The sequence below is a fragment of the Cavia porcellus genome, unplaced genomic scaffold, assembly GCF_034190915.1.
Source record: "Cavia porcellus strain 051 isolate PalLab524CR breed Dunkin Hartley unplaced genomic scaffold, mCavPor4.1 scaffold_7, whole genome shotgun sequence".
NCBI classification, from domain to species: Eukaryota; Metazoa; Chordata; class Mammalia; order Rodentia; family Caviidae; genus Cavia; species Cavia porcellus.
In genome coordinates this window covers 45,331,786-45,351,235 of record NW_026947490.1, presented here as the reverse complement: position 1 = coordinate 45,351,235, position 19,450 = coordinate 45,331,786, and the positions used below count along the sequence as shown (strand labels likewise).

The 19,450-nt window shown below is 35.3% G+C and overlaps 1 non-coding gene and 1 pseudogene across 1 annotated transcript; one reads left to right on the top strand and one right to left on the bottom strand.

Annotated features, from left to right (window-relative positions):
* Positions 1 to 1,024: 1,024 nt before the first annotated feature.
* On the bottom strand, positions 1,025 to 19,082 carry LOC134477096 (T-cell surface glycoprotein CD1b1-like; annotated as a pseudogene).
* Positions 8,372 to 8,478, top strand: LOC111755857 (U6 spliceosomal RNA). Its single transcript, XR_002790415.1, has one exon. It is a non-coding gene; the product is annotated as a U6 spliceosomal RNA (small nuclear RNA).
* Positions 19,083 to 19,450: the final 368 nt, after the last annotated feature.

Sequence of the window (19,450 nt, the reverse complement as noted above, 5' to 3'; positions counted from 1 at the left end):
TTTTGGTTTTGTTTTTCCCAGTACTGAAAATTGAATGTTTAACCCAGGTCTTTATACTAAACTGCATTTCCAAAGCTTTGCTATCATTTCTTTTTTGTTTCAAACAATCTCTTGTTAAATTGAGCAGTTACTCAGGCTGATCTTGCACTTGTGTTCCTGATGCCTCAGCCTCCAAAAGAGCTGGGCTTGCAGGAATGTGACACCATGCCTGGCTCCAAATTCTATAGAGTCTCTCTTCTCCCTAATTGTTTCTTTCACTGTGCACAAACTATTTGGTATGATAGAACTACCATTTGTATGGCTTAATTCTTGTTACTTATGTTTTGTTTTTCTTTCAAATATTTTTTGTGATGCATATATCATCAAGAATTCCCCCATCATTTCAGCTAGAAATTATATACCTTCAGGCCTTAATTAAGGTATTTGTTCTATTTTAACTGATTTTTGCATGGGAGAGATGAGTCTAGTTATATACATCTACATGTGTATATTCAGTTTTCCTAGGATTACATGATGGAAACACATTCTTTTCTCAAAAATATGTTTTGGGCAACCTTGTTGAGTTGGCTGTAGATGCAGTTTTGTTTTTAGGCTATTACCTCTGTTTCCTGGTATGATGTTCACGTTTTAATCTGCTCTCTGACAAATGTCCATCTGTTTCACACTATGGTCCTCAACGTTTTGGAATGCCTTTTATCCAATTTATTCAAATATTATAATGCAAAATGTGTTAATGTGTTAGGTCGTGTTTTATATTTAAGTGAAGTGCTAAATAGATAATAAATAGTTTAGATAGGAGAGTAATTTATTTGAAATTAAGAGGATTGTAGGAGTATTTTCTCCTATGATCAATAGAGTCTTTTCTCATGCCAGATCCTGCAATTTCAAAGACTTTATTTCGAAAGATGTTGAACAAAACATCAGAACTCTAAGAAAAAGATGGAAACCACACAAAAAAATTTTTGAAAAGCAATTTATTTCTACTTTTTATTAAACACAATATTAAGTTTACAACAATGCTTTATCAATTCTTTTTATTGGCGAGGCCTGTGTATTCCTCCTCTCCATTCAAGAACCTGAAAGAAAAATTAAAGAAGTGTCATGTACTGTCATAAGTTCCAATATTGTGATCATTAATTGCACTCCAGTCCAACCACCATTGTCAAGATGAGTCATCTAAGACAGCACCAAAATGAAGCCAAAGGAGAACCAAGTGAAATATAAAACTACAGAGAAATAATCTAAGCAGTTTTAAAATGTTTTATAATTTCAGTTTATACAAAAGCAGAAGTAGATTTTAGACTGTCTCTAGCAAGTTTGGACCTGTGAGAGGACATCTGCTTTGCAAGGAATGCAGAAGGATGGTGACCATTATGGTTCCACATTATGTGGCCTTGAAGCCTTATAAAGTTTTCACTTATTAATTGGAAAGGCTTTATTCTGGGCTTCTGATATGGAAATATTTGAAGCTATAGTGTATGAAGTTTTATTCAAATATTTCAAGGAAAAAGACAGACACTATGGTAACTACTATTAAGTCGGGTTATTTGGTGGTGAAACACTAGGTTGCTGAAACAGTCATGCTTTGACCTGTATTGCTATATTGTTATGTCCTGTTTTATCTCAATCTCTCCCTTATTAATTAAAAATTATTTAGTTATTTTTTATGTTTTTTTAATTATGGGGAAAATTTTAAAAAAAGATAGCAGGATATATAATAGTAACTTTTTTTTGATTTCCTATTAACTTGTTTTGAAGTCCTATAATACTCCCACTATCTTGTTTTGACTGATTAGACTCTGTTCCATTCTGTATGATAGTATCAAGTTTGAGGGTATAGGTAACTACTTTGAAGGCAATAAGATTCACTAAGATGCCCAGTCTGGTTTGACTATTGTCTCCTTTGGAAGTCCTGTAATGTTTACAATGCTTAAGTTTTATTGGTCTTGTTCAATACTGTTTTGTTCAACTTTATAATATCTAATGAGATAGACAATTCTTTTTAATGAAACAAGAGACATTGTTGATAACCATTGTTGATAACCTTGCACTCTGTTTTACATCATGTGCTATGTCTATCTTTGTTTTGACTGACAGCTTTGTTTTGCCATACTTGACTTTATTCTCTCCCAAAAAAAGTAATAAGAACTAAGGAGTAATAAGACCCAAAATATGTAGATTTTGTTGTAAAAGAGAGAGGGGAAAAAGTGCTCTAAAGGATACAACAGCAAGTGTGTTTAAGGGTGTTAAATATCTGACTATATTAATGTTTTTGGTTGGATCACTGAACACAACTGTTTGCAGTCTCACTGATTGAATGTCCACTTTGTATGCTTTGATACTGTGATTTGAGCAACTATCTCTAAAATGATAATATGTAATCTATTAACTGGTGATTTCTTACTATTTTTTTGTAGTTCTATATTACTTATAACTTTATACTGTTTTGTTTTGTTTTGTTTTGTTTTTTCTCTTTTTCCTTTTAAATAAAATTTTTAAAAAGATGGTTACTTTCACTATTTGCTACATATCAAGCAGCCAGAAACTTGAATTTGGCACAGCTACTCAAAGGTGCTAATTTCTGGGACAGAGCAAAGATGGTGGATAGATAACAGCTGGCTACAGAGGTTCCCTGAAATAGTCAACTTAGAATTCAACGTAACACAGTGTGGTGAGCCCCAAACAGAGGGACATGAATTCTCTCATCTCAAGAAGAAACTAAGTTGAGAAGAACCAAACATACAGTCCTGTGTTGTTATTGTTTCTGTGCTCCTGCCACAGCTGGCAACTTGCCAAGCCATACAAGGTCCAGCCACTTTGACTCACTGGAGGTGCAATCACACTGAGGTCAGGGGTCAGCCAGCCAAAAGGAGAGCTGAGCTGGAGAGGAACCTGCATCAACCTGTGCTGAGTGACAGGAGTGGAGCCATTACACAGAAAGGGGGCCTTTGGTAGATGACATTCAGGGACTGGGCGGGACTGGCAAGTGCAAGGGTACCAATGATTTCAGTAAATTTTTCCCTTCCCAAATGTGATTGGTGGAATGAGCTAGGCCTGGGTCACATGACCTGGCTGAGACCCAATAGATTATCAGAAATCAATCCCCTAGTGGCACACACTAATGCAGCAAAGCATCAGGAGTTTGACTGATCTGGACTGGGGGCGGCACAAAGTAATACATTGCAGACCCCAGCAGCTTGACTGATCTGGAGGGGAGGGACTAGCATATGCTGCCCCTGCTTGCAACTCACTAGAAAACTGCAATGGGAAGGGTCACCTAGCCAGCATGCTTCAGAAGAATGGTAACCAATAAAGAAAGAAATTGGGGCCTCCTGGAAGAAACAAATAAGATGGGAAGAGGAAGCAACAGCAAAAAGTCCCAAGTTCCCAACCCTGAGAACATTGACCCATGCCAGGTAAATACAATGAAGAATAAGAGCAGCAAACAAGCAATATCAGACATGGCACCAGGGAACATAAAGAGACTTCTTTGGGACTTCATAGACAAGTTCAAAAGGAAAATATTTAGCCAAATAAAGCAAGATATAAGAAGATTAATAAAAGGGATGCTAAGTACCCCTCAAGAAGACACAGAAGGAAGAAGGGAGTAACTCACACAAAGGAAGGAACCATTTGTTGAAGAATATAAAGAAAATATAGAATACATGAAGCACATTCAAAGAGATTACCAGGAAATTAAAAACTCAGTCTAAATATGGCAAATCTGATTGAAAGAAACTAAGGATAGATTACCCAAACTGGAGGACCATTTTGCAATGTGGGATTATGAAAGGAAAAGCATTTTAAAAATAACAAGGAAACAAGCAGTAACAAAACAAAGGATAGTAGACAGTAAGAGGATCTATAACTTGTGAATAAAGAATGTGAATGAAGAAGCAGGGGAACAAACAAAGGAACTACAAAGGCTATTCACAGAAACAATTTAGGAAAGCTTCCCAAAAATAGGAAAAGTAAATCATATTCCAATATATGAGGCATACAGAACTCCAACCACCTACAACCAAAACAGAAACACCAAGGCATATAATAATCAAGATCCCAGAAATTCAATAAAAGAACAGAATATTAAAAGCTGTTAGAGACAAGAAAAAGATCACCTATAAAGGAAGGCCCATCAGAATAACAGCAGACTTCTCAACATGAACCATCAAGTCAAGAAGAGCTTAGAGAGAAATATTCCAAACCCTGAAAGAAAATAACCTCAAACCCAGATTGACATACCTTGCTAAACTGTATCTAGAAATTAATGGAGAAACAAGATGCTTCCAAGACAAAGAGGAACTTGAGAAATTCACAACCACTAATGCAACTTTACAGAGAACACTGCAGGGCATTCTAGAGAGAGATAAAAGTACTATGATTCCAGAAACAGTGTCAGAGAGGCCTAAATGAATGGAGGAGAAAACAGAATGAAGAAGATAAGCAGACAACCGATGGCAAAAAAGAGCATAACAGAAATGAGGCTGAGAAGTTTGGTTATAATCTCTAAAATAGATGCCCTTGATATACTAAATTAAAGAAAAAGAACCACATGTGGAATAGATCAGGAGGTAGGGTCCAACAAAATGCTATTAATAGGAAATATAATTAATATTGAAAAGAGTACATGAACTGAAAATCAAATATGAGAAAACAATGCTCTATGTAACAGAGAACCAGGGAGTAACAGGGGAAACTATACTACGATTTGTGGATAAGTTGGAAACACAGGCTTTAATAGGTAAAGGAATACAATTAGAGATCAAGTCCAGGAGAGAGAAGGTTCAGAAGCACTTATCTAAATAGCAGGCTGCCCTTCCCCAATTTAAAACCAAGGGTCTTGGTCAGACCCAAAAATGTACAGTGTACCCTGGGGATATGAAAGGGAGGTAGAGTCTTTAAAAAGATGGCAGAAGATATTGTTAATAGTGTATCAGGATTAAAACCCACATTACTTACCTCACTCTGCCTAGATAGATTTTATTATTTTTTGATAGATTTTATTCTGTCCTAGTTTGTCTACTTGCATTAGATTTGAGCACACAGAGAGCTCTCCCAAAAACCTCAGAATAGAGCACAGTAATCATCTTTAATTTCATATTATCTTAATATGGAGACCTGTATGATTTATAATGTTTTATCATGACTGATCTTAGTGAAATCTGGTTTGTTTTACTGCTGTTTTATTCAAACCTGTTATGATTGATAGTATCAAGTCTGAGAGTATAGGTAACTACACTGAAGATGACAGACTCTACAATACACATTGTGGTTTGATAACTGCCTGCTTTTGAAGTTTTATACTATATACAAAGCTGTGTTTTTATTAATACTGTTATGTACTGATATATTTAATTATATTGTGTCTGATAATATAGCCAATTCTATTGGTGATAACAAAGACAATACAGTAACCATGGTAGAACTCTTTGTACAATGGTCTTAGATGTTTATTTCATTTCATGTGTTTATAGGAAAATGTTTTGTTTTTCCTTGCTTTGTTTCTCCCTCTAATTAAGAAAGGTTATAAATACATGTTAAGACTCATGCATGTGTTGAATCTATAAACATTTTATGAGAACTCATATGATATGTGATGAAATGAACAAATACTCTTAGGAAAAAGAGACACTAAAATACCCAGTGCTGATCCTGGAATGTCATAATGTGAAACTCAGCAATAGTATTATTCTTTGCTCAGAGTGACATTAGCCTGCATGGGTTTATTCAATCTCAACATAATTGAAGATATGGATATCAGCATGTATGTTTAAATGTATAGGATTCATAACCATATTTCTAAGATTTTGTTGGATGGTTGAACAGAACTGATTGCAACCTCACTGTTCAAATACCCACTTTATGTGCTCCACTTAATATCTTGAATAACTATTTGTGAGAATACAATCTGTAATCATCAACTAGTGATTTTGTACTGTTCATTTTTTCTTTAAAATTATGTGTTATTTCTACCTGTTTTCTGTTTGTTTAATCTTTCTTTAAATTAAATATGAAAAACGACACTACAGTACCCAGTGCTGATCACAGAGTGTCATGATGTGAAATCCAGCAATGCTATTATACATTATTCAGAATGATTTTAACCTGCTTTAGTTTATTTAATCTAAACATAAATGAAAATATGGATAACTGCATGTATGTTTAAGTGTATAGGATTGGCAACAATGTTTCTAAGTTTTTGTTGGACAGTTGAACAGAACTGTTTGCAGTCTCGTTATTTGAATTCCCATTTTACATGTTCCATTTCTGTATCTTGAACAACTATTTGTAAAATGACAATATGTAAACATCAACTAGTGATTTCTGACTGTTTACTTTTTTTCTGTATTTTTGTATTATTTCTACCTAAAAAACTATTTTTCTGGCAGTGGAGTTAAGCTAAACTAAAAAATATAAATATAAACAGAAATTTTCTCCATATCTAGAAATGCAGAAATAGCAACCCTTAATAAGTAGGATATCAAAAATTGCAGTTGCAAAATCTATTGAGACAGGTCCAACAAAGATAGAGGATTAGAGTTAGTAGTATTCATAAACTGCTTAAATGTCATTATCCAGAGAGGCAGGTACCCAGAAACTCATATGAATAAAAACATAGGCCCAAGCATAAAATTTAAACAAAAGAGAATGTAGCCATTTATTTCCAGCATAAAGACATTCTAGAACTAAAGGTAGGGTCATTTCTCAGTCCTGATACTTCTTGCAGAGTATATGTTGAGGATACACAGTTTGTGAATGTGTGTAACCCCTACAGCAAAGGTGGGGAAAAAGCATGAAACTTAGTGACATAACTATGCCCTATATGTAATCGGTGGCACCAAGAGAACAGAGACGATAATGTCTGGGAACTATAGTCATGTGCAGTGACTGGATGCCATGAGAGATCACAGGACAATGGATAGTCAGTCAGGCAAGTAGCTGTGATCTCTGCACTCACCACCCACAGTATTACTGTCACAGCTCCCATCTCATTAAGAATGAAGTCCAGGGACTTAGGTCTTCAGAGGGAAAGACTACTCAAAATAGAGCAGTAAGGGAACAGGAAATATCAATGAGAATGCAACAATCACATCAGGATAAATTAGTCATTAGGACAGAAAATAATAGATGTTTGGCTCTGAATAGGGCCATGGAAATAAGCCACAGGCAGGGGAACACATCAGTTGTTACTCAGTGAACCTGGGGTAGGAGAGAAACACAGAAGCAGAGCTAAAGAGGCCACATTTCTACCATGACACATGAAGGCTCTCTGCCAACTCTCCAGGTTTCCAGACACCACAGAGCTAAGCACCCATGGAAATTCATTCCACCTGCCACTAAGACAAAAAGCCAGCAGCCGGAATGTGCATACTCTCCCTGGCCTCTAAATTCTGCTGAGTTCCATGCAAAGCACTCTTCCCATACCATATTCAAGCAGAACTGAAGCAAAGAGTTATTTTAAAATCTCTATCTAGATCCAGAAAAGCAACAAAATGGAAGCAGTTATAAAAACTCCATCAACAAATGTCCCAGACATGATATATGCAATACAGACTTCTAGCAGAATTTCAGGGAAGATCTTACACCAATATTCTTCAATTTATTCAATAAAATCAGAAAGGCATGAAATTTATGAAATGCATTCCTAAAAGCTAACTTCATTCCGATGAAAAAATCCAAGCAGACATGTAACAGAAATGAAAGTGTAGGTCAATTTATTTAATGAATATAAATTTAAAAATCTACAAGAAGATGCTGATAAACAAATTACTGAAAACATTGCACAGTGTGACTAAGTAGGCTTCATTCTGAGATGATCTGATGCACATAAGCAGTAAGCATCATGCTCTACATAAACAAGGATAAAAACTACCCAATTGTCTCAACAGACATGGTGAATCACTGACAAAAGCCAAGATTCACAGATTATCAAAACCTTGATGAAAATAGATACACAGGAACCTTAATTAAACTGAAAAGTCATGTATTACAAACCCCATATCAATATCACAATGAGCAAAAACTGAAAGCTTTTCCTCTAAAATAAGGAAGAAATAGGATACTTCCCCATTAAAGAACAATAGAAGGACTTCATGATCACTAAGACAACCCTATAGAGAGTTTTGAAAGAAATCCTACAGAGCAATAAAGATAAGCACCATTCCAGAAACAACATCAAGGGGGATCACTATGCAGGGCAAACAATTGAATGGAAGGGAAAAGCAGTAGACCAACGGTATGAAGATAGAATTGCAGGAATGAGGAAATGCATGCCAGTTTTAACCATTAGTGTAGAGGGCCTCAATACAACAATAGAAAGAAGCACTGGCTGGATGGATCAAGAAACAATGTCTTTCAATATGCGACATACGTGCTTGCTTCAGCAGCACATATACTAACATATGAATCATACAGAGAAGATTAGTATGTCCCCTGCGCAAGGATGACATGCAAATTCATGAAGCGTTCCATATTTTTAAGCTGTCAGAGAGAAAAGACAGATCAGCTATAAAGCAAAACCTATCAGAATCAATGCAGACTTCTCAACACAAACAATAAAGGCAAGAAGAGCATAGAGTGAAGTATTTCAGACCCTAAAGGAAAATGATTTCCAACCTAGACTGATGTACCCTGCAAAATTGTCCTTCAAAATCGATGGAGAAATAAGATACTTCCACGACAAAGAACAGCTGAAGAAATTCATGATCACCAAGCCAATCCTGTGAAGAATACTGAAAGACAGTCTAGATACACTTAAAAAAAACACTTAACAAAGCAGACAATTAAATAGAACAGAAAAATAAAGATGCAACAGCAGAAATATAACGTCACCAATAAACCGATATATAACAGTTATAACTATTAACATAAATGGTCTCAATGCGCTAATTAAAAGAAATAGACTGGCAGAATGGATCAAGAAACAAAATCCAACCATATGCTGTCTACAAGAAACCCATCTAACCCAAAAGGATACTCACAGAGTGAAAGTCAAAGGATGGAAAACAATACTTCATGCAACAGAACCCCCCAAAAAGCGGGGGTAGCTATTCCGTTTGCAGACAATGTGAACTGCAAACAAATAATGATCAGAAGAGATAAAGCAGGTCACTACATACTGCTTATGGGAAAACTTCAAGAGGAAAAGATAACTATCTTAAATATATATGCACCAAATTCCAAAGCACCCTGTTATATAAAACAAGTAATATCAGAAATGAAAAACCAAATTAGCAGTAATACAATTATAACAGGAGATCTTAACACACCATTGACACCAAAGGACAGATCAACAAGACAGAAAACCAGCAAACAGATAAAAGAACTGAGTCACACCTGTGAACAAATGGAATTGATAGACATATACAGAGTATTCCACCCAACAACAGAATACACATTTTTCTCAGCAGTACATGGGTCATTCTCTAAAATAGACCATATATTAACTCACAGAACATACTTAAAGAAATGCAAAAGAGTTGAAATCATCCCCTGCATGTTATCATATCATAGCGCTATGAAATTAGTAATTAATGATAAAAGATACTGCAAAAATCCTACAAACACATGGAAACCAAATAACACACTCTTGAGTAATCAGAGGGTCACAGAGGAAATTAAAGAAGAAATTAAACAATATCTACAAACAAATGAAAACACAAATACAACTTACTGGAATCTGTAGGAAGCAATGAAAGCCGTCCTCAGAGGAAAATTTAATGCCCTGAGTTCCCACATCAGGAAAACAGAACAAATACAAATAAATAACTTGATGCTACACCTCAAACAGCTAGAAAAAGAAGAGCAAGGCAAGTCCAAAGCCAAAAGAAAAGAGGAAATTATAAAAATCAGAGCACAAATCAATGCAATAGAGACTAAGAAAACAATACAATGAATCAAAAAGTTGGTTCTTTGAAAGAATAAATAAAATTGATAAGCCCCTAGCCAACCTTATTTTAAAAAGGGAAGAAAAAGCTCAAATTCATGCAATAAGGAATGAAAAAGGTGAAATCACTACAGACCCAATGGAAATACAGAAGATCATCAACACCTATATCAAAAACCTCTACTCTCAAAGTTTTGATAACACAGAAAAAATAGACAGATTTCTAGAAGCATATGAAGTACCAAAGCTAGGTCAAGAAGATGTAAAACTGTTGAATAACCCAATTTCTATTAATGAAATCGAAAATGTAATTAAGTCATTACTTACAAAGAAGAGTCCAGGCCCAGATGGATTCACTGCAGAAATCTACAAGAAATACAAAGATGAGCTAATGAGCTAATTCCCTTTCAATGAAATTGAAAGAGAAGCAATCCTTCCCAAGTCCTTCCTGGAAGCAAATATTACTCTAGTTCCAAAACCTGAGAAAGACCCAACTGAAAAAGAGAACTACAGACCAATCTCCTAATGAACACAGATGCAAAGATCCTCAATAAAATATTGGCAAATAGGATGCAGCAAGTCATCAAGAAGATTATGCAACATGACCAAGTGGGTTTCATCCCAGGTATGCAGGGATGGTTCAATATATGTAAATCAATAAATGTAATCCACCATATCAATAGAGTCAAAATTAAGAATCACAAGATCATTTCTATAGATGCAGAAAAAGCTTTTGATAAAATACAACATTCATTTATGATAAGAACCTTGCAGAAAATTGGAATAGAAGGTCTTTACCTCAAAATAAAGGCCATCTATGATAAACCAACAGCCAGTATCATACTAAATGGCCAAAAATTGAAGGCATTTACTTCAAAATCAGGCACAAGAGAAGGATGCCCTCTGTCACCACTCCTATTTAATATAGTACTGGAAATGCTAGCCAGAGCAATTAGATATGAAAGAGAAATAAAAGGTGTAAAGATAGGAAAAGAAGAAGTTAAATTATCACTATTTGCAGATGATATGATACTCTACATAGAAGACCCCAAAACTCCATTGAAAGACTCCTAGATATAATAAATAAATTCAGCAATGTGGCTGAATAAAAATTCAATACTCAAAAATAAATAGAATTCTTATACACTAACAACAAAATCACAGAGAAATAAGAGAAGCCATACCCTTCACACTAGCAAGCAAAAAAAAAAAAATGAAATATTTAGAAATTACTCTCATGAAAGAAGTGAAAGACCTATACAGGGAAAATTATAATACACTGAAAAATGAAATTGAAAATTATCTCAGAAAATGGAAAGACATCCCTTGCTCATGGATAGGAAGAATAAATATTGTAAAAATGGCCATTGTCCCAAAACTGTTATACAGATTCAATGCAATCCCGATAAAAATACTATTAACACACCTCATAGATCTTGAGAAATCAATTCTAAAATTCATCTGGAGTGAGAAGAGACCTAGAATAGCAAGGACAGTTCTAAGAAGCAAAGGCAAGGCAGGAGGCATCACAATCCCTGACTTGAAGTTATACTGTAAAGCAACTGTATCAAAATCAACATGGTACTGGAATCAAAACAAAGCCGAAGACAATGGAATAGATCAGAAGATACAACCACAACTACAAACATGGTCAACCACCTTATCTTTGATAAAGGGGCCAAACGTGTTCACTGGAAGAATGACAGTCTCTTTAATAAATGGTGTTGGAAAAACTGGCTCTCCATATGCCAAAAACTAAAACTAGACCCATGCCTGTTACCATTTACTAAAATAGAATATAAATGAATCAAAGATCTTAATATTAAAACAGTAACACTAAATCTATTGGAAGACAAATTGGGTAAAAACTTTGAAGACATAGGGGTAGGTAGAGAATTCATGAACAAGACTCAAACCACACGGGAAATACTTCCCAGAGTCAATAACTGGGATCGCATCTTATTAAAAAGTTTCTGCACATCGAAAGAAATCTCTAACATAGTGAAAAGAAAACCCACAAACTGGGAAAAAATCCTAGTGAACTGCCCCTCAGACAAAGGACTTCTGTCTAAAATATACAAAGAATTAAAACAAATTAGACCCCCAAAATTCAAAGACCCCATCCAAAAATGGCAATGTGACATGAATAAACAATTTTCAGATGAAGAAATACAAATGGCAAATAAATACATGAAAAAAATATTCAGCATCACTAGTTATTAGAGAATGCAAATTAAAACCACACTGACATTTTATCTCACTCTTGAAAGAATGGCCAAGATCAAGAAAACCACCAACAACAAATGCTGGAGAGGCTGTGTAGACTGGTGCAACCATTGTGGAGGTCAATCTGGAGATTTCTCAGAAAGCTGGGATTGGAACCCCCATTCATTCCAGCTATTACACTTCTAGGCATAATTCCAGAAGAACTGAAAGCATCATACCACAGTGATATATGTGCACCCATGTTTATAGCAGCACAATTTGTAATAGCCAGATCTTGGAAACAACCTAACTGTCCATCAACTAAGGAATGAATAAAAAAGTTGTGCTATTTTTATACAATGGAGTATTAGTCAGCTATAAAGAATGATCACATTGAGACATTTATAAATACATTGATGCATCTCGAGACCATACTCATAAGTGAAATAAATCAAACTCACATGTATAAATACCGAATAGTTTCCCTAGTGTAAGAAATGATAAGAATGCATGAAAATACATGGTAATCATGATTGCCAGTCACACTGTTTTGAAGCCATATAATGTTTTCATTCATTAATTGGAATGGTTTTAATCTGGGTTGTTTTATTTTATTGTCTGTGATACTACAAATAACTATTTTGAAGAAAATAAGAGTGTAATAGCTAGCGCTGATTTAATATCATCCTGTTTTGAAGCCCCATCAAGTTGTTGTTGATTTGTTTCCATTGGTTCTAACATGTTGTATCTTATTATATCTTAATGTATGCAATAGTATAAGCAAATTTTTATAGACAAAGAGATAATATAGAAAATGATGTTCAGTTTCTGCTAGCTGGCTCTAAATACCCTGAAATAATTTCATTCTCTTGAACGGTTTCACACTGTCTTGATAAGTTTGATGCTATAGTATCTGAAGTTAGACTCAAGGAAAGAGTCACTATGGTAATTACTATTAATGTCAGGCTATCTGGTGGTCAAACACAATGATGCTTAAATTTTTCAGTTCTGACCGATGTTGTTCTATTGATATGTACTTTTTTATCTCAATCTCCACCCCTTTTCTTTCCTTTTTTTAAAAATTAATTTATTTCTTAGTATCTTTTAAAAACTAAATTAAAAATAGTGCGATAGATTATAGTAACTTTTTTGTTTCTCTATTAACCTGATTTGAACTCCTGTATTGTTTTCCACATCTTGTTCTGACTGATTTTATTATATTCTGTTTTGCTTAATAGTATCAAGTTTGAGGGTATAGGCAACCATTTGGAAGGCAACCAGATATTCTATGATGCCCATTATTGTTGACTATTATCTTCTTTGGAAGTCCTGTAAGTCTTTGTAAGCTCTAAAATGTGGGTTTTATTGGTCTTCTGTACTGTTTTGTTCAATTCTTTTGTACCAGCTATAGATATACAAGCTGTACAAGATATAGGCAACTCTTTTTAGGATAACAAGAGGCATAATGGTAACCATTGTTGATCACCTAGTAATCTTTTTTTTTTTCATTATATGCTATGTCCAGCCTCTGATCTAACTGACTCTGTTTTGCTGTGTCAATGTTGGGTTTTTCTTTGGTCCGTCTTATATTGTTTTGTTTTGCTTTTGGTTTTTTGGCTTTTTTAAAAATCTTTTTTCTTTTCCTCTTCAAAAAAAAAAAGACATAAAAACTGTGGGAGTAATGGAAACCAAAATGTGTGATTGTTAGCATAAAAAAGAGATGAAGGAAAGTGATCTAAAGGATATAACTGCAATTATATTTAAATGTGCAGGGCAGAGAACCATATTGCTGAATTTTTCTTGGATCATTGAACAGAACTGACTTCAATCTCAGTGTATTAATGTCCACTTTGTATGCTTTAATTTTGTAATCTGGACAACTGTTTCTAAGATGACAATATGTGATATATTAACTGGTGAATTCTTACTGTATATTTTTTCTCTTGAATTTCTGTATTACTTCTATCCCTTTACTGTTTTGCTTTGTTTAGTTTTGTTTTTCTCTTTAAATAAAAATATAGGCTATCTACAAGAAAAACATTTAAGTTGAAAGGAAATTCACAGAATGAAGATTCAAAAAGGAACCCAATGCTCCATGTGCCAGGAAACCATAAAAAAGAAGGGGTATCTTGCCCAATAACCACAGAATGGACAGAAAAGATATGATATTTTTATACCACTCAGTGGAACCCAGATATAAAGAAAGATAATCTCAAGGTTTTTGAAGGTAAAAAAGAAGCAACTTGAGATCATGGTCATAAGTGAAATAGGATGGATGTGAATGAGTGAACATCATGTTAGGGTTGGAGATTTAGCTCAGTGGCACACCATCAGCCTGGAAAGCATGAAGTCGAGTTCAACTCGCAGTACCAACAAATGAAAAAAAAAAAAAGGAAAAAAAAGAAAAAAGAACATCATATTGTCTCCCTACTATAAAAACCTCAAGAATTTAGTTGATCCAAAATGTCCTATAGATATTGTGAAAGCAAAGGTCTTTAAAAAAAAAAAAGGCAAAAACCAAAAACCAAAACAAAACAATACAAGATGGACCAAAGAAAAACCCAATGTGACAAAGCAAAATGATTAAAAATGGAAGGGAAAATTGGGAAGGGGGAAGGAGAAAACAAAGAAGGGGAAAGACTATATATATATATATATATATATATATATATATATATATATATTTATATATGGATGCATGTAAATATTAGATAATTACACTATTAATCACTATTAGCCCAACAAAAAGAACAGTTTGTGCTTTCATTGTTTATTTTTATGCATATGTGTAGCAAGCTGAAAACCTACTTTGAAGACAACAATATGAAGCACATTAAATATTCTGATCCCCAATTATTCTGCCTAGAAATCTTGTATCATCATTTTTACTCTTGTTATAGTTTTATATTTAAAAATCTAAGAGGAAAGCAGGAAGCATTATCATCACAAATGTAAAATGGCAGTACAAAGCTACAGTTAATATAAGAAGAATTTTACTGACACAAAACAGATAAAGCAATTCTGGGAATATAACTGGGATTTCACAAACATCTCAAGCTATTTAACCAGCTGATATTCAACAAAGAGCCAGAAATATCATGGAGAAAAGATACCTCTTTAATAAATTGCCCTAGGAAAACTTCCTATCTATGTTCAGAGGTGTGAATTTAGACACTTATCACTTCCCCTGTACTACACTGTATCTAAATGGATTAAAAACCAATATTCAGAAAATAGAGCTACTGAACCTAGTGGAAGATAAAATGTAAAATCATTGAAGATACTGACATAGGCAAAGGGTTTCTGAGTAGAAACGAAGTGTCACAAGAAATATTCAAATCAACAAATGAGTTTCTTTTAAATTTACAGTGTCTATACAGAAAGAATAAAAACAGAATGAATAGATAACCGAAAAAACAGGAAAAATATTGCCAGAATTTTCCTTGGAAAAAGGCTAATATCTAGATTGAGTTTTTTAATAACTGACAAAAATTTCAAAATATGTGTACTAAAATATTTTCTAACACATAGAATTTCAAAATTTAATGCTGTAAAATTACTCACAAAACACATAAAAATGCCTACAAATTCTTTCCCACAATGTGAAAATGAAAAACACAACACTGTTTTTAAATTCTTTTACAAAGTCAAGGAATCCCTAATACCAATGTCTCACAGGAATGTGCTTAGAATTAAATGAAGACAGATAAATAACACTAAACAAAATATTCACAGATTGAAACCAAATTATGAAGAAAGATATACAATTCACAAACACCTATTTTTTTTCTCAGTTGAAAAATGTAACTAAGCAAATTAACAGAATAAAACATATAAAACACATTGTCAACCCCAAGAAAAATACCAAACACGTATCTTGATAAGGGATAAAACCTGGGCACATGTTTTTTATTTATAAAAATCTCAAAATATAATAACATGTGTTTCTTTTGTTGACATATATTGTAATGCAGCTTACAACAAATTCAGTCTTTGACATGATCAAAAACAGTGGATATGCACAATGCTGTAAGAGCATTGACTTCTGGATTCATGATTCAAAATTCTAGATATCCTGGAACTAATGAAAACTCACAAAAATGAGACACGGAGAGATCACAAGATATCCTCATATGAACTGTAAAAATATAAAACCAAAAATATATGAATAAATATCTCAAAATAAAAGGTATTGATAAATATACATTCAGAGAACCACTATGCAATAGAATCAGCCAAAGTGTCCAAAAATGAATAACCGATTCACATGAAAGATTGTGTGTTCTTGCAATGGACAATTATAGGTAGAAGGGAAATTCTCAGACAGGCTAGAAAATGTACGAAATGAGAACATATGGCTATGCGAAAGATACCACACAAGAAAACAAAAATGTGGTGTGACACTCCTATTTGAGCCATCCGGAATAGTAAAACTCACAGAGGTGATAAGTAGAAGATTGTTATCAGGCAAGAAACAAGGACAAAAATGAGGAGTTGTTAAAAGGAAAAGTGGGGTCTGCTTTGCAAGAGGAAAATACTGGAGTTGGAAGATGGTAATGGTTCCAAAACTGTACGAATGTACTTAACAGAAACAATTGGCATAAATTTTAACGCTGTGTTTTAAAGAGAATTTACGAGTTAAAGACAACAGGTGAACACCTGGGGAAAGATGAAGGCAAATATGTTGTTATTAGGTAAAAGGCAGAAAAGGTAGCAAACTGTATGGAAAAAATTATTAAAAAAAATAAAAACTTACCAGCGCCTATAAAACTATAATGCAAATAACACCAAAATAATCAAATAAGGCACGAGTACTGCCAAAATGATCCAGCCATGGAGATGGACTGTCCTGGAAGGTGAGAAAGAGGCCAGACAATGTCATATCAAATCCTAAACACACATGACCCCACTCCTTTCTTAGTCTTCATATGTGTGCTTCATTCTCTAAAACTCTTTCCTCCTCTCCACCTCTCCTTTCCACTACTAAACCTCTCTTCTCATTATCACACCCTCACTTCCTCAGTTCATTTAAACCTTGTATTGTCTCCCATTTCGAGTCTGAGACCCATCTTTTCTTACCCCAGTGGAAGATGATGTCCTGCCCTTCTAGACTGCTGTGTTTCACTCGGCAAGACAGCCCAGCAGCCTCCTCAGCCGCCACATCCAGGGTCACTTGGAAATACCATGTCTCATCAGCATTGGGCAGGACATCTCCTTTCTGAGTTTCATGCAGCTCCTGCTCACCCCGCATCCACATCACTCACATAGGCTTTGGGTAGAAGCCAGACACATGGCACACCAGCAGCAGAAAACCAGGCCCAGGGCTGGAAACTTGGGACAGCCAGGCCTCAGGTTTCACTGGGACAGAAATGGACAAGGAGAATGTCATGTTATAACTCAAGCCCAGAACACTTGGCTCAGAAACATACAGCTTTGGGCCTTGCTTCTGCTACACTTTTAGAGTGAGTTTAGTTATTGAGCAAGCCCATCTAGTACCCTTCCACTTAGAATTAAAGGAAGTGTCACAAGTGAAACAGAACAACACTATCCTTCCTTTTGTATATCTGGCTTCCCTGATTCTAGGACACCAAACAGATACCTGAGACATGTTATTGTGAGGAGATTTTTCACACTATCACAGATTCCTTTATACTGTAATAATAATGAACAGAATTTCTGAGCCCTGATGCCACCATCTGGGGTAGGTCAACATGTAAAATTCTTAACAAGCAGCAAATCCAGTCCCTCTAAAGCTACCCCCGGGAATAAATTAATGTTTGCTCCAGAATTCAGCTCAAAGCCTGCGATGCCCTGGAACTCAAAGGGATCTGTGGAAAAGAAAAATAGAGAGGTGTTAATACCAGTAAAGAAAAAGAAAGAGATGGGCAGAACTAAAATCACTGCAGCACTTTAGAAAGCCTCAGTAAACTGTATCAGAAAGTGGTACGCATGTCATGAAGGCAGGGTGAAATGTATAAAGATATAAAGATGAGAGAAGAGTTGCAAAGCAAAAGGAGGTACAAGTGAGCATAAGTACAACATTCCAGAATGAATCAGCAGGAAATCAGAGGAGGAAAGAAAGGGAAGAGAAGGTGAAAACAATGAATGAGAGAAGGAAGGCACAATTTAGATAACAGAGGCACGGGAAAGTAAGATGCAAGTTCACATAAGACAGTCCTGGGATTGGTAAAAAAAAAATGGAGCCCTTAATCTATCAGAGATGAGTGCAGAGGCAGCATATTCAGGAAAGCATTGTGGAATATGGAACATGAGAAGAGATTTCTCTAACAAGAGCAGTTGAGAGAAGGTGGAAGAGGTGGAAGGACAAAAGATGTCCATGGCCTGAAGCAAGAGAGGATAGAACACTTGAAAAACTCCTGCCCCTCAATCTTAAAAGTATGCTCACACTGCAACTGGAAATCATTCATAAGTTCCTGGATTTCTCTGACGAATCCCAACATGTAGACTTGAAATAGCTCCTCCAACTACAAAACCTCATGATTGCTGAAGTCTCCTGTAGACCACAGTTTCTTAAATATGATAGTGCCTGTGTCGCTGTCAAAGCTAACAAGCTCCATATTTCCCAATGAGCCTGAGCATCGACTTTGTGCCATGCTATGGTTGTAAAAGGATGAGATTTGGATGCCATGGAAAGAAGTTGGTCCATGTAAGGCTGTGAAAAAAGGAACCATAAAGTGGTGAAAAGAAAGAAAGAGCAAGAAGGAAAGACAACAAAACTCTGAAACTGTAGAAAACATGAGATCTGACCATCTGAGAGCCCCACAGCCTCAAGTTCCAGCCCGAACCTCCAGAATGGTAGAAGAGGCCTGGAGGCTTTAGGACTTAGACCCTCAATGCCTCCTGGTGAGCACAGCCTGCCTTTATCCAATCCCATGCACTATAGTCAGGAGCTGCCAAAGTTCCTCTTACAGTTCTGAGTGTTATCAGCTGGGAAGAGAAATGCAAGCAATGCTAGTGCCAGGAGCAGCATTTCACTGAGGGAGAGAGATCTTCTTTACCTAAGTTTGTGTTTGATCTCTGAGTTTAGCAACTCTTTTATGTTCTGTACTTCATAGTAGTGACTTTCTTTCTCTTTTACCTGACAGTCTCTTTCTCATGCAATTTTGTGTCAGTGAATCATTTGCCTCCCACTCTCCAGGTTCTCCTACTCCGTCTTTCATTTCCCCTGTGGTCCTGACTTCTAGACTGACTCTTGTCTCCCTGAGTCCTAGTTTCTTTCCCTGACCTCAGCTTTCTTCATGTGAGCTCAGAAAATCCCTATGTGGCTAGAAAGTTCTCTCCACTTGCATAAGCCATTATTGGTAGATCTAGATGAGCAAAAAATTCTAAACACCTGCT